This window comes from Oryctolagus cuniculus, chromosome Y (genome assembly GCF_051225735.1).
Source record: "Oryctolagus cuniculus isolate XC-2025 breed Fujian yellow rabbit chromosome Y, ASM5122573v1, whole genome shotgun sequence".
NCBI classification, from domain to species: domain Eukaryota; kingdom Metazoa; phylum Chordata; class Mammalia; order Lagomorpha; family Leporidae; genus Oryctolagus; species Oryctolagus cuniculus.
This window is the reverse complement of record NC_142889.1, coordinates 27,652,545-27,667,323: the sequence shown is the minus strand read 5'-3', so window position 1 is coordinate 27,667,323 and position 14,779 is coordinate 27,652,545. Positions and strand designations below refer to the sequence as shown.

The 14,779-nt window shown below is 40.0% G+C and overlaps 2 long non-coding RNA genes across 5 annotated transcripts; one reads left to right on the top strand and one right to left on the bottom strand.

Moving 5' to 3' along the window:
• Positions 1-468: 468 nt before the first annotated feature.
• Positions 469-3,226, bottom strand: LOC149119432 (uncharacterized). The gene is made up of 3 exons (XR_016228736.1): positions 3,092-3,226; positions 2,202-2,377; positions 469-795 (listed from the first exon to the last, which is right to left on the bottom strand). It is a non-coding gene; the product is annotated as an uncharacterized LOC149119432 (long non-coding RNA).
• Positions 3,227-3,369: 143 nt separating this feature from the next.
• On the top strand, positions 3,370-9,973 carry LOC149119431 (uncharacterized). Of its 4 annotated transcripts, XR_016228732.1 has the most exons (5): positions 3,370-3,508; positions 3,597-3,690; positions 5,286-5,687; positions 9,164-9,432; positions 9,635-9,973. It is a non-coding gene; the product is annotated as an uncharacterized LOC149119431 (long non-coding RNA). The 4 variants fall into 4 exon arrangements; XR_016228733.1 differs by lacking the exon at positions 5,286-5,687; XR_016228735.1 differs by lacking the exon at positions 3,597-3,690 and having other exon boundaries at positions 3,375-3,508.
• The last annotated feature ends 4,806 nt before the right edge of the window (positions 9,974-14,779 follow it).

Here is a 14,779-nt window from a genome sequence, read left to right as displayed (position 1 = left end):
CAGAAAAAAGAGAAACAAGGGAAAGGGAAGCTAGATATATAAATAGAAATACAGACATATGATGAGATAGAAAAGAGGAAGCAGAAAAAGCAGAGGCAGAAACTGAATGAGGAGGAAGAGGAGGAGGAAGATGAAAAGAGGAGGAGGAGGAGGAAGAAATGTTATGAAGTATAAATCCATGAAAATACATACAAAATGTATGGGGAAAATTATGAAAAAAACCTAAATCAATGGATTTTATGTCTTAATCTGAAAAACACAATAGTATTAAGGTATTCATTCTTCCCATATGAACCAAAAGATTCAGCATGGTCCAATAAAAATTCCAGTAAGCTGTCTTGTAGACAATGATCAACATTTTTCTAAATTTGTAAACTGCAGACATTATTGAATAATAGTAAATCTGAGGAATAAACATTTGTTGATTTCATGTTTTATTATAAACATACAGTAATGAAAAGATCATGATGTTGGGTAAAGAAGAAATGTGGCTAAAGGGGATGGCATAAGTATATCGAGGTAAATATTTATACTTAACTGATCTTGGTGAAAGGTACAGAGAAGAACATGTATTCCTTTTAAGATTTTTTTGAGCAATACAGTTACAAGCAGAGAAATGGAAAAACAGAGAGAAAGGTCTTCCATCCACTGGTTCACTCCCCAAATGTCCACAATGGACAGAGCTGTGTTGATCCAAAGCCAAGAACCAGGAGCTTCTTCCAGGTCTACTACATCAGTGCACAGGTCCAAGCACTTGGGCCTTCCTCTACTGCTTTCCCAGGCCATAATAGAGAGCTGTATCGGAAGAGGAGAAACCAGGACATGCATCAGTGCCCATATGAGATGCCAGCATCCCAGGCAGTGGCTGTGCCACTATGCCACAGTGCTGGCCCTTGATGAATATGTAATTTTTGTAACAATTGGATATAGTGCTCTTGGATGACCAAGTGGAGAAGAAAACAGAGATACATATTTTGGACCTAACATATAAACTCATTCAATATAGTGAATAGACTTTTACATAGGTAAAATGAAAAAAGAAATTAATTGCATTAGTTTTATATGCAACACTGAATATATGATCAATAAAAATATAATGCAGACTTTAGTTTTATAAAGATTTATTTAATTTGAAAGTCAGAATTATACACACACACACAGAGGGAGATAGAGGGTGACAGAGAGAGAAAGAGTGAGAGAGAGATATTTCTTCCATATGCTGGTTCATTCCTCAAGTGGTTATAACAACCAGCATTTGGCCAGGCTGAAGCCAGCAGCCAGGAGCTTCATCAAGGTCTCTCATATGGGTAATGGGGCCCAAACACTTGTGTCATATTTGGTTGCTTTCCTGGGCCATTATCAATGAACTGAAATAGAAGTGAAGCAGCCAGGACTTGTGCTAGTGTCCATAGGGCATGCCAAAACCACAGGCAATGGCTTTACCTGTTCTGCTACAATGCTGGTCATGTAACATGTATTCTATTAAATTAAAAATGTCTTATATTCAAAAAGAATTTTATAAAATAATGAAAAATACATCCTATCCTGGGAGAGAATATTAGCAAAGTATATATGTGGGGCTGGTATTACAGGATGTTGGGTGAAGCCACAGATTGCTATGCCATTTGTGTCCTGAATGCTCCATTTCCAATCCAGCTCCCTGCTAATATATATGGAAAAGCAGTGGAGGATTGCTTAAGTATTTAGACCTCTGTATCCATGAACGAAATTGAGATAAAGCTCCTGAATTAACCCAATCCTGGCCATTGCAGCAATTTTGGAAGTGAAGCAGTGGGTCAAAGCTATTTCTTTCTGTCTTTTCCTCTCAGTAACTCGACCTTTCAAATAAGTAAATAAATAAATATATATTTAACAATAGCAGCAGTCATTGAATGAAAAATTAATGAAGACTTTGTAAAACTCAGCAATGAGGTGACAAATTATCAAATTTAAAAACAGCAAATTAACTAAGAATTGTCTTTACATTGAATATATGCAGATTAGAAAAAAGCACATAAAATTATGAGATAAGAGAAAGGACTGTAAAGAAAGAACTCAAATTTAACCAGCATTAAGCACTAATATTTTTGAGATAGATATAATAAACAAATAAACACAGCAGTGTAAAAGAATATCGACAAGAATATCAAAAAAACAAAAATCACATTCATTATTGGTCAGAATATATAAGGGTACTTTACAAGACATCTGGAGGTGTGATTGTGAAGTCTTCAATAGTGTCACCATACAATGCAGCAAAGATGTCCATATAATTTACCCAGTTTATGTGAAAATACATATTCCACACTATCCAGCTTGAACATAAATGCAATAGTTTTATTCATATTGGATTTCACAGGTATGAAACCAAGATGCCCTGCAGTAGATGAACAGATAAACAAATCGTCACACAATGTGGGGACATTTGAGGCACAACTGATGTGACAACATACAAAACCACTGGGATGCAGATAGTGGGCTGGATTGGATTCATAGAGGCCCAGAGCCAAAGGAAGACACAGGGTACAGGTCAATAGCACAGACACCTGACAGAAGCAGCAGCTTTGGAAAGACACAGGGTGGTACCCAAAACTGCCAAAAGTTACTCTGTAAAAAGAAGTGTTGGAGATGAAGGAGCCCGGATATAGGTTAAATGGAACAGGGAAGAACATGGACAAGGATCTACCTCTCCTTCTGTCTCATCGACATTGTTCTGGAGGTATAGTCAGGGAAACTGACTGAGGAACAGGAAATATTATGTAAAAGGGTCAATTTTTCACCAAGAAAACCTTGATATATATAATAGAACATAACCAAATATAAACTGATGAGAGGATTAAGCAAGATTCTTGGGTTCAAGAGCAATATATACAATGAAGGGTGTTACTAGGCACAAGAAAAAAAAATAGGCAACATTTTTGAAGGACAAAATACAGACTAGGAAACAAATCTCTAGACAGATCAATGAGACCAAGAAATAATACTCAACCGTTTGCAAATCAGTACTAAAAATCTCAAACTCACACAAAAATAAAAACAAGAATATAAAGAAAAGACCTAGAGCCCAAACACTGCGTAAACCGTAACTCACGGAAAACGTTTAAGGAGCCCCGAATCACAGGATCACAGACAATGGAACAGGGAAGTATTTCAGGAGATGGTCTGGAAGGTGTCGGCCCCCTCTGCTGTGGGAGTGTCGTGTCCCAGGAAGAGGAGAGACAGCTTCAAACTTGAGCCCAAGGCACCCACCTTATTCCCCCAACACAGCACAGTCCCAAGGCCCGCAGGCTGCATCTGATTCGCTGCGTCTCCTCTGACGCCATAAGTGCGCGCCATTGTGTGACCTACCCAAGCAGGTTGGCCTGTGCAACGCTGTGTGAATCTTCTTTCTGGGCTCCGCCGTTCTTTGCTTCCCGGCTCTGCTCCTGGTCGCGGCCTCCCGTGGTCAGCCTTTCCGTTCCCTCTTACAGAGACCTCAGGACCAGGACTCCTCAGAAGCTGGAAAATGGTGAGTGAGGTCCAGTCCCGTCAGGCCGCAGGATGTGCGCTGGGCCACAGCCGGATCCCTGAAAGTCTTGTCCTGGCCCTGTTTGCAGTGACGGTGGCTCAGCTCTGGAGCCCCGAATCCGCCAACATTGTTGATGAGGACAGGAAGGAACTTAGAATTCAGACTTCAGATCTGGCTGTCACGTGAGTGAGAAGCTGATTTGCGGGTCCTCTGTCCCACCTTTCTCTTTAGGGATGACCGGAGTCTCCTGAATTGCAAACAAGGTTTAATGTCAGTAACCCGGTCCTTTCAGTGTAGCTCTTCCTAGGGCCCTGCGTAGCTTTATGTTAATAATAACACAAGCTCTCAAACCGGGTAAATTATGAAAAAAGGGTGTTATTTGACTCAAGGTTCTGCTCAAGGTTGCGAGGTAGCATCTGGCGGTGGCTTCTTGTTGGCAGAGGCTTGGGGTGCCGCAGAAACCATGTGGCCAAATAAAGGGAGTGCTGGTGTGGCCAGGGCAAAGTGGCTTCTACAGCAGACCCTCTGGAGATAGTCCATTAATCATATGAATAGATTGAGCCTAATCATTACTTGGAATATTCCACTTGGTCCCATCGATTATGTTCTTATACTTGGAATTAAAGTTCCCCATAAGTTTCTTTTTTTTTTTCTTAAACAAAGATTTATTTATTTATCTGAAAGTCAGAGTTATACAGAGAGAGGAGAGGCAGAGAGAGAGAGAGAGAGAGAGAGAGGTCTTCCATTGGATCGTTCACTTCTCAATTGACCACATAGCTGGAGCTGCATCGATCCAAAGCCAGGAGCCAGGAGCTTCCTTTGGGTTTCCCACATGGGTGCAGGGGCCCAAGCACTTGGGCCGTCTTCTACTGCTTTCCCAGGCCATTGCAGAGATTGATCAGAGTGGAGCAGCCGGGTCTTGAACCTGCACCCATATGGGATGTTGGCACTTCAGGCCAGGGTGTTAACCCACTGTGTCACAGAGCTAGCCCCAAAGAGTTTCAGAGGGATAAACCATATTCAATAAAGAGTATGAAGCCTGGCCTCCCCCCCCCCAAAAAAAAAAAAAAGATCAGGGCCATTTCCCTGGCATAGTGAGTAAAGCTGCTGCCTGCAGTGCTCGTATCCCAAATGGGTGCAGTTTCCAGTCCTGGCTGCTCCACTAATGCTCCAGCTCCCTGCTAATTCCTCTGGGAAAGCACTTGGCGATAGCCCAAATCCTTGGCCCTTGCACTCATGTGGGAGACCTGGAAGAGGCTCCTGGCTCCTGGCTCCGGGGTTTGGATTGGCCCAGCTCTGGCCATTTCAGCCACTTGGGGAGTAAAGCAGCAAATGGAAGACCCCTCTCTCTCTTTTTGTTTCTCTCTCTCTCTCTGCCTCTCTGTAACTCTGTCTTTCATATAAATAAATAAATCTTTAAAAACAAACAAAAAATCAGTAAAAATGTCCAAATCTCCTTCCATGTTGCCAAATGCTAACTGCTCCTTGAAGTTCACAACACCATCAATGATTTTCTTTATGGCATATTTCATTCAGCTTCAGTTAAAATACTATTGCTAAAATAATATTGTCTTTTTTTCCCCACAAGAAAATTCCTTAACCTTTTAAAACACTTATTTTCTGTCTATGAACCTATCCTATTAGAGGAAAGCTATGAATGCTTACCTGACACACAAGTGTAAAGAGATCTTTGTTTAAAATGGGTATTTGTAGTAGTGGTTAAGATGTTCCTAGGACTCCCACAGTCCCTCTCAGAGACCCCTGGTTTGCATTCCAGCTCTGCTTCCAGCCTAATGTTCACCTGAGGAAGAGGCAGTGATGGTTCAAGTACTTGGGTCCCAATCACCCACATAGGAGGATCTGATTTAATTCCAGCCTCCTGGCTTCAACATGGGCCAGCCTTGACTTTTGCATGCATGTGAGGAGTGAACCATTTAGTGGAAGATCTTTCCGTGACTGTCTCTGCAGCTCTACTTGTGAAATAAAATCCATTTTTAAAAAACTGTCCATTTCTTCTTATCTCCCTTAAATGCAGACATCTTATTAAAATGTCAACAGTTTGAGAATCCCCTCGGAAGCTTTACAGGGCAATGTCTCCCTAACACACTCCTCTCTTTCCCTTGTCCTGAGTTGTGGGTGATGACAGATTTTCCAGGGGCCAGATCCTTAGGAGTATCAGGTGAGTGCCAGCCCCTGGCTGTTTCTTCCTAAAGAACAGTAGTAAGAAGGGGGACATTTGATGTCTCTAAGGCAAAGGGTCTCTACTGTATACCCTCCATCAATGTTGCTAATCCATTGGGACACTAAAATTTCTTCTCCCAAGTTCAGTTCCCACTATGGGAGACATATTAGTGACAGCTAATTTGATGCTGATATTGAAGGGGCAGGGCAGAAATGAGTTATGCCCTCTAGGTTCTATCTGCCTTATGCAGGAGGGAAATCTTTTGTAAAGGTAAAGAAAGACCTGACCTAGCTAAGTGGTGCCAGATTTGAAAAGCAAATGCACATGCATTTTGCATCCACAGATTTGGTTTAATCAGAGTATAATTTGTCAATTTTCAATGTCTAGGAAGATCAGCTTCTGTTGGCTGAGAAAGTTTAAATTTGAGATTATTTTCATGACTGGTATAATAAAAATTTTATTTGAATTTGTCATTTTTGGCTCAGAGATCCTAAGACATCTGGAATTTCCTGAATGGTAGGCCTGGCTCTGTTCCTGCCTAACACACACATTTCAGATGGTAGCTACGTCTGTGTTAATGAGATGACTCTGGGTAGGATCCCTAAATAACATCAGAATGGGGACAGGGCATCAGAAAGAGCCAATACTTGCTTTCCACTGGCATCTTCATGGGGCTGCATGGTGCTTATTTTTATATTTAGTTTTATTTGAGTATTAATAAAGCTGTTATGCATATTCAGATGCAGATTCTTTGTGTGACTGTTAGGTTTTCATTCCCCTGAGATAAATAGCTGGGAATGCAACTTTTAAATTATACTCATATGGTGATGTGTGTTTATAAAACGCTGCCATGATTTTTTCCAGAGCTGATATTCCAGCTTACATTCCAACCTGTAATTTGAGAGAGGTCTAGTCACTCCAAATCCTTGCTCCCACTTTATATCATCAGCATAAACTTTAGTCAGTATAATAGACTGTGGTAGTATTCATTCTGTTCTTAATTTGTATTTCCACAAAGGCTAATGAACTTGTTTATTTTTCATGTACTTACTTCCAGTATGTATATACCTACCCCTTTGTGAAATGTATGTTCATGTCTTTCTCCATTTCTGATTGGACTTCCTATTTTCCCATAAATCAGTTTAGAGTATGTATATATACTCATATATATAAATTGTATATAGATAGTGTGCATATGTATATATAGTGTGTATCTCTATACACACACATACATACTAGATACATGTACTTTTTGAGGCATGTGATTTGCACCCCATTAATACGTAGTATTTCATTTTTTGTAACACTGTAAATGCATACTGAAACATTCAGCTATCATTTATGTACACAATTGTTTCTTACCTCAGTCAGCCATTTTTATATGTACAAATTTTGAATCTCTGTCATTTTGTAGATATATAAAAAATTATACATTCCTTGTCAATTGGTCTTTTCGTCATTATGAAATGTTATTTTTTATCCCTAGCAATATGCCATGTCCTGAAATCTATGTTGCTTCTTATCAATATAGTCAGTCTAGCTTACTATGATTAGTGTTTGCAAGGTATTCTTTTTCTTTTAACTTGTCTGTGTACTGATATTTAATTTAATTTTCATTTCTTTCAGAAATTTAGCTTTTTTAGCATATAGTTGGAGTGGCTTTTTTTTTTTCAGTAAGAAAACTGATTTAATTGGAATGCTTACAGCCTTTACAGTTAATGTAATCATCAGTGAGACTTTCAGTGTTTCATTGTACTGCATATTTGTTGTTTATTTTGTTCTCACTTACAAAGCTTTCTTTCTTTCTCTAGCTAGTTGTGTTTATTTATTCATTTAGGATATATTTTGTCCTAGCTATTTGTTTATGGGCTTTAGCCCTTTATTCTTTTTAAAATATGGCTATACTGAGTGAAATAAGCCAGTCCCAAAGGGACAAATACCATATGTTCACCCTGATTGGTGACAACTGACTGAACACCAAAAAGGAAACCTGTTGAAGTGAAATCGACACTATGAGAAATGGTGACTTGATCAGCATAGCCCTGACTGTTAATGAACAACTTAATACATTATCCCTCTTAGTAGTTTTTTTTTGTCTGTTCTACTTAATATGACTAGTTTAATTCTGTAATTATCACACAGTTATTCTTAAGTGTTGAAATTTAACTGAAAGGTGATCCCTGTTAAACATAAGAGTGGGGATAAGAGAGGGAAGAGATGTACAATTTGGGACATGCTCAAGCTGACTTGCCCCAAATGGTAGAGTTAGAAACATACCAGGGGACTCCAATTTAATCCCATCAAGGTGGCATGTACCAATGCCATCTCACTAGTCCAAGTGATCAATTTCAGTTCACAATTGATCATAATGAAAGGACTAAGAGTCAAAGGGAGCACATAGACAAGTCTAGTACCTGCTAATACTAACTGATAGAATAAATAAAGGGGAGAGTGATCCAACATGGGAAGCGAGATACTCAGCAGACTCATAGAATGGCAGATGTCCTAAACAGCACTCTGTCCTCAGAATCAGCCCTAAAGGCATTCTGATCTGGCTGAAAAGCCCATGAGAGCATGAGAGTATTTCAGGCATGGAAAGCCAAGACACTCTGGCAAAAAAAAAAAAAAAAAAAAAAAAAAAAAAAACTAAATGAAAGATCTCTGTGAGTGAGATCCCAGTGGAAAGAACAGGTCTTCAAAGAAGGAGGTACCTTTCTCTGAAGGGAGGAGAGAACCTCCACTTTGACTATGACCTTGTCTAAACAAGATAAGAGTCGGAGAACTCAAGGGGCTTCCATAGCCTTTGGAAACTCATAACTGGTGCATAGGGAGATTACTGATGCCATAAACAGGAGTGTCAATTGGTAAAGTCAACAACAGGAGTCACTGTGCACTTACTCCTCATGTAGGATCTCTGTCCTTAACGTGCTGTACACTGAGGCTTAATGCTATAATGAGTACTCAAACAGTATATTTCACTTTGTGTTTCTATGGGGGTGCAAACTGTTGAAATCTTTACTTAATGTATACCAAACTGATCCTCTGTTAAAAAAAAAAAGAAGAAATTGTCAATTCCCAACTTGACTCTCACTGGGATTAAACATGACAATAGGTCTGATGTGATTTCATCATCATTTAAAAAATCATCTATTATTTTTCACTTTATGTTTCTGTGTGGGAGCAAACTGTTGAAATCTTTACTTAATATATGCTAAACTGATCTTCTGTATATAAAGAGAATCAAAAATGAATCTTGATGTGAATGGAAGGGGAGAGGGACTGGGAGAGGGTAGGGTTGCGGGTGGGAGGGACGTTATGGGGGGGAAGGCATTGTAATCCATAAGCCGTACTTTGGAAATTTATATTCATTAAATAAAAGTTAAAAAAATATGATTTTCTATGCATTAATATAACCACATTTACCTTATCTCAGTCTATTTGTTTAACATTTTTATTTATTTATGGACATGCAGGGATGGAGATGAGAGTAAGTTCCAGAGTGAGAGCAAGAGAATGAGGAAGAATGTGTGTGTGAGGGAGAGAGAGGGAGAGAGAGAGACATCTCCCATCAGCAGGCTTCTCTCTCAAATACCAAAAATGCTCATGGTAGGGCTAATTCCAAAGTGGTAACTCGACTAAAATCCAGATCTCCCACATTGGTGGCAAGGACCCATCAATTTGAGTCATCACCTGTTGCTGCCCAAGGGTGTACACCAGCTGGAAACCAGAATCAGAACTCAAAGTAGGATTCAAACCATTATGTTAAAGGGAGGGAGGGAGGGAGGGGGGATGGGAGGGGATGGGAGAGAAGGGAAGGGAAGGGAAGGGAAGGGAAGGGAAGGGAAGGGAAGGGAAGGGAAGGGAAGGGAAGGGAAGGGAAGGGAAGGAAGGGAAAGGAAGGGATACAAGGAGACAGACATTCTATATGCTAGCTCACTCCACAGATGCTGGATGATGACAATACCCAGAGCTGGTCCAGGCCAGAAGATGGCAAATCAATCCAAGCCACCTCTGTGGGTGACAGAGAATCAACTATTTGAGCCATCACCTGCTGCCTCCCAGAGTTTGCACCAGCAGGAAACTGCAATCAGGAGTGGAGTTGGGACTCCAATCCAGGCCCTCCAATAAGGGATGCAGCTGTATCAAGTGGCATCTTAATTGCTATGACAAAGGCCTGCCCTGTATGTATTTTATTAATTCCAAAACACATTGTTACTATTGTTACATTAAATGGATAAATATGTATTGAAAGAATTTTAAAAATAAGAGAAACACATTTTATATTTACCTATGTATTTACCATTTCTGGGCGCTTTATTTTTTTTTGTGGATCTGGATTTCCATTTGGCACAAATTTCCTTCAATTTACAATAAATATTTGTACAATAAAAATTTGTTCAAATTATTGTGTAATTTGTAGCAGATGATTTTTTTATTTGTATACCTGAAAAAGCATTTCATCATATGTATGAAAGAAACTTATATATGTGTGTGTGTACACAAATATATATATATATATATATATAATAAATATATATGTTTCATATATATGTTTCTACTTTTAAACTAAATATAGATGTTATGGTGAGTCTTTCACTCTCATTGTTGGAACTTGGAAATCTCCCAGTTTGGGGAATGGTTTTATCTTGGGCTTCCTAGTTTCACCTGACTTACACACACCTTAATATCCACCAATGCAGAGACCCTTATGCAGATTTATGTAGATCTTTCTCTGGATAGCTTCCTTCTTCCTGATCCACATCTCCCAAATCACACCTGACAACACAAATTCTACTCAGCCCAGAAGAACCACCTTAGTTTCCATCCTCCTGAGCTACCTTCTTCTAACAGAAATGGGTCCTCTTTTATAGGGGACTCTTGTTTTCTTGCTCAAGGATTATGGACCAAGACTCCTGTTGCCCAATATCTGTATGCATTGGTCTCATTTTTCTGTATTCTTACTGTTTATGGTGGGAAGACAAATCTGGTACCAATGACTTCAACAAGGCTCAAAATGAATAAAGCAGGCCAGCACCATGGCTCACTTGGCTAATCCTCCACCTGTGGTGCTGACACCCCGGGTTCTAGTCCCGGTTGGGGCTCCAGGTACCAGTCCCAATTGCTCCTCTTCCAGTCCAGCTCTCTGATGTGGCCCGGGAGAGCAGTGGAGCATGGCCCAAGTGCTTGGGTCCCTGCACCCACATGGGAGACTGGGAGGAAGTATCCAGCTCCTGGCTTTGAACCGTCACAGCACCAGCCTTAGCAACCATTAGGGGAGTGAACCATCTCCTGATGCATCTTAGAGGCAGCGATTATGGTCTCAGTGCTTGGGTCCATTTCACCCACCAGGAAGATCTTAAAGGAGTTCCTCACTCCTGGCTTATATTTGACCCAGATTTGGTTGTTGTGAGCATTTGGGGAGGGAACCAGCAGGTGGGGGTTCATCTCTCTCTCTCTTGCTCTATCTCTCTCTCTTTTTAATACTAAATAATAATAAAAGACTCAAAAGATTTTAAAAATTCCTACTTTTAGAATTCATTGTTGAAAATGACCAATATGAGAAGGTAAGTGTTATTTTAATTCCATTGAAGGTAATGATTATTTGATGTTCTGCCAGTATACATATAGAATTTCTCCCCATTCTTAAATTTGACTGTGTTTCTACTATATGTCTTCAGATGTTCTACTCACTAAATTGACTTAGAATATAGCCAACTCTTCCACATTACAATATCACTTTATAGAGTATATACATATGTACCATAACACATTTCAATATTTGGGGATAATTCCTGCATTAACTCATGATGCTAAGTGGATTTTTTTTTTTTTTGGACAGGCAGAGTGGACAGTGAGAGAGACAGAGAGAAAGGTCTTCCTTTTCCATTGGTTCACTCCCCAATGGCCGCAGTGGCCAGCGCACTGTGGCCAGCGCACTTAACTGATGTGAAGCCAGGAGCCTGGTGCTTCTCTTCGTCTTCCATGCGGGTGCAGGTCTCAAGCACTTGTGCCATCCTCCACTGCACTCCCGGGCCACAACAGAGAGCTAGACTGGAACAGGAGCAATTGGGAAAGAATCTGGCACCCCGACTGGGACTAGAACCTGGTGTGCGGGTGCCTCATGAGGAGGATTAGGCTATGTAGCCGCAGCACCGTCCATCAGGCTTCCATAGCCTTGGCAACTCATGACAAGAACCTAGGGAGATTACTGATGCCATAAACAAGAGTGTCGATTTGTTAAGTCAACAACAGGAGTCACTGTGCACTTATCCCTCATGTAGGATCTCTGTCCTTAAAATTCTGTACATCGTGATTTAATGCTATAACTAGTACTCAAACAGTATTTTTCACTTTGTGTTTCTGTGTGGGTGCAAACTGTTGAAATCTTTGCTTAATATATACTAAATTGATCTTCTGTATATAAAGATAATTGAAAATGAATTTGATGTGAATGGGATGGGAGAGGGAGTGGGAGATGGGATGGTTGCAGGTGGGAGGGAAGTTATGGGGGGGGAAAGCCACTGTAATCCATAAGCTATGCTGTGGAAATTTACACTTGTTAAATAAAAGTTAAAAAAAAAAAACTAGTGATGTAACCACAAAAACAATGGTTAAGTTTGTACAAATATTCATCTTAATGCAAGCTATGCATGTGTGTTCATGTAAAACTAAGAACAGAGACATCATGGGAGCAGGTGCTATCCAAATTATCCAACTGACAAACTTGTCAAAACATAATAATTAAAACATAATAATTAAGCAATGGTACTGTGGCTTATTTTTTAATGCTAATGCTATATTTTGGATAGGGTTGGTGCTTCATTTAATTTGTGATTCGGTCTTTTCTGACAAATTGAATGAGTTCCATTTGGCAACAGATGAACAAAACTGCTGTGAACAGAATTAACAAAATCATATGAACTATAAAATTGCTTTTAGTTTAGCAGTTTGATACCAACATATCAGACATTTAAAATGACATTTCTAATATTTGATAATATTAATTTACATTTAAAGCATTTTAGATAAAAATAGATTGAATTTATTTGAAAGCAGAGTAAGAGAGAGAGAGAGAGAGAAAGAGATAGGGAGAGAAAAAGATGTCCTCTATCCATTGGTCTACTGCCCAAATGGATTCAGTGGCCTGGTCTAAGCCAGGCCAACACAAAATGCATGGAGCTTCATCCAGGTATCCAACATGATTGGCAGGGATCCAAGCACATAGGTTATATCCCATTGTTTCCACAGCCACATTTTCAGGAAGCTGGATCAGAAGTGGAGCCACTGGCCTCAAACTGGTACTCATGGGATGTCAACATCAGGTGCCTTGGCTTTATCTGCTGAGCCACAGCATTGGCCCCAAACCACAAGTAATGTATTTCAAAATTAAACTCTGGAAATTATTAAGAATCTATTCCTACTGCCAATTCTTCTCTGTCACTCTGCCTTTCAAATAAATAAATCTAAAATTTATTTATCACAGTGGGATGGCTATCACTTGCAAATTCCAGCTGCTCCACTTTCATTCCAGCTTCTTTTTTAAGGTACCTTGAAAAGCAGTGGAAGATGATTTAAGTACTTGGGCAACTGCCACCCTGTGGGTGACTGATATTATCCAGTTCCTGACTCTTGAATTCCACCTAAAAAACATCAATGTTCCAACCATTTGGGAGTGAACCAATGGTTGGAAGATCAATTCCCCCCTCACTCTCTCCATCTTTGCCATACTACTTTTCAATAAATAAAGTGATTCATGTTAAAAAGAATGTTATTTGGGATGGCATTGTGGTCCAGCTAGTTAATCTACTACTTGCCATGCAAGCACCCCATATCAGAGTGCCAGTTTGAGTGCTGGTTGCTCCACTTCTGATCAGGTTTCTTGCTAATTCATCTGGGAATGCAAAGATGACCCAAGTATTTGAGCCCATGCCACCTGTGTATGTGAAACCAAGCTTGAGTTTTTGCCTCCTGGCTTCAGCCAGGCCAAACCCCGGCTATTGCATCCATTTCAATTGTGAATCAATGATTGGAAGATATCTCTCCTCTCTCTCTCTCCTCTCCCTCTTTATAACTTTTAAATTATGTTAAAATGAGTATCAATTTTTGTAAAGATCATGGCTCTATTGAAAACCATCTAAGATCTAATTATGGGTGCTGGTGTTGTGGTGTAGTGGGTAAAGCTGCAGCCTACAATGCCAGCATCCCATATGGGAACCAGTTCAAGTCCTGACTGCTTCACTTCCAATCCAGCTCTCTGCTATGGCCTGGGAAAACAATAGAAGATGTCGCAAGTCTTTGGACCCCTGGACCTGTGCAGGAGACCTGGAAGAAGATCTTGGCTCCTGATCTTGGCTCCTGGCTTTCGATTGGCAGAGCTCCAGCTGTTGTGGCCAATTGGGGAGTGAACCAATGGATGGAAGGCCTCTTTCTCTCTGCCTCTCCTTCTCTCTTTGTGTAACTCTTTCAAATAAACAGATTTTTTTAAAAAATATCTAATTTTGAATATCTATGACTACTAAATTAATTGTATTTATTCTTTACTTCTAAGTAAACATAATGCACTCTTAATGACTAACATGGAGCCGGTCCTGTGGCTTAATAGGTAAAGCTGCTGCCTGCAGTGCTAGCATCCCATATGGGCACTGGTTCAAATCCTGGCTGATCCACCTCTGATCCAGCTCTCTGCTATGTCCTGGAAATCAGCAGAAGATGGCCCAAATCCTTGGGCCCCTACATACAAGTTGAAACATGGAAGTGGCTCGTGGATCCTAGCTTGAATTTGTGCAGCTCTGGCCATTATGGCCATCTGGAGAGTGAACCAACAGATGGAAAACCTCTTTCTCTCTCTCTCTCTCCCTCTCTGTCTCTCTCTCTCTCTCTCCCCCCTGTAACTCTACCTTTCAAATAAGTAAATATCTTTTTTAAAAAGACTAACATATCTGTTATTGTACATAATATATGCTCCAATAATCACATAATATATGCATACTACCTACAAGTAAAGCTGCCATACTAATAAATAAGTTTTAATTGTTCAGCATTATGCACAGCTGTAAATTCCAGTAGCATAGCAGTAACTTTAATAAAGC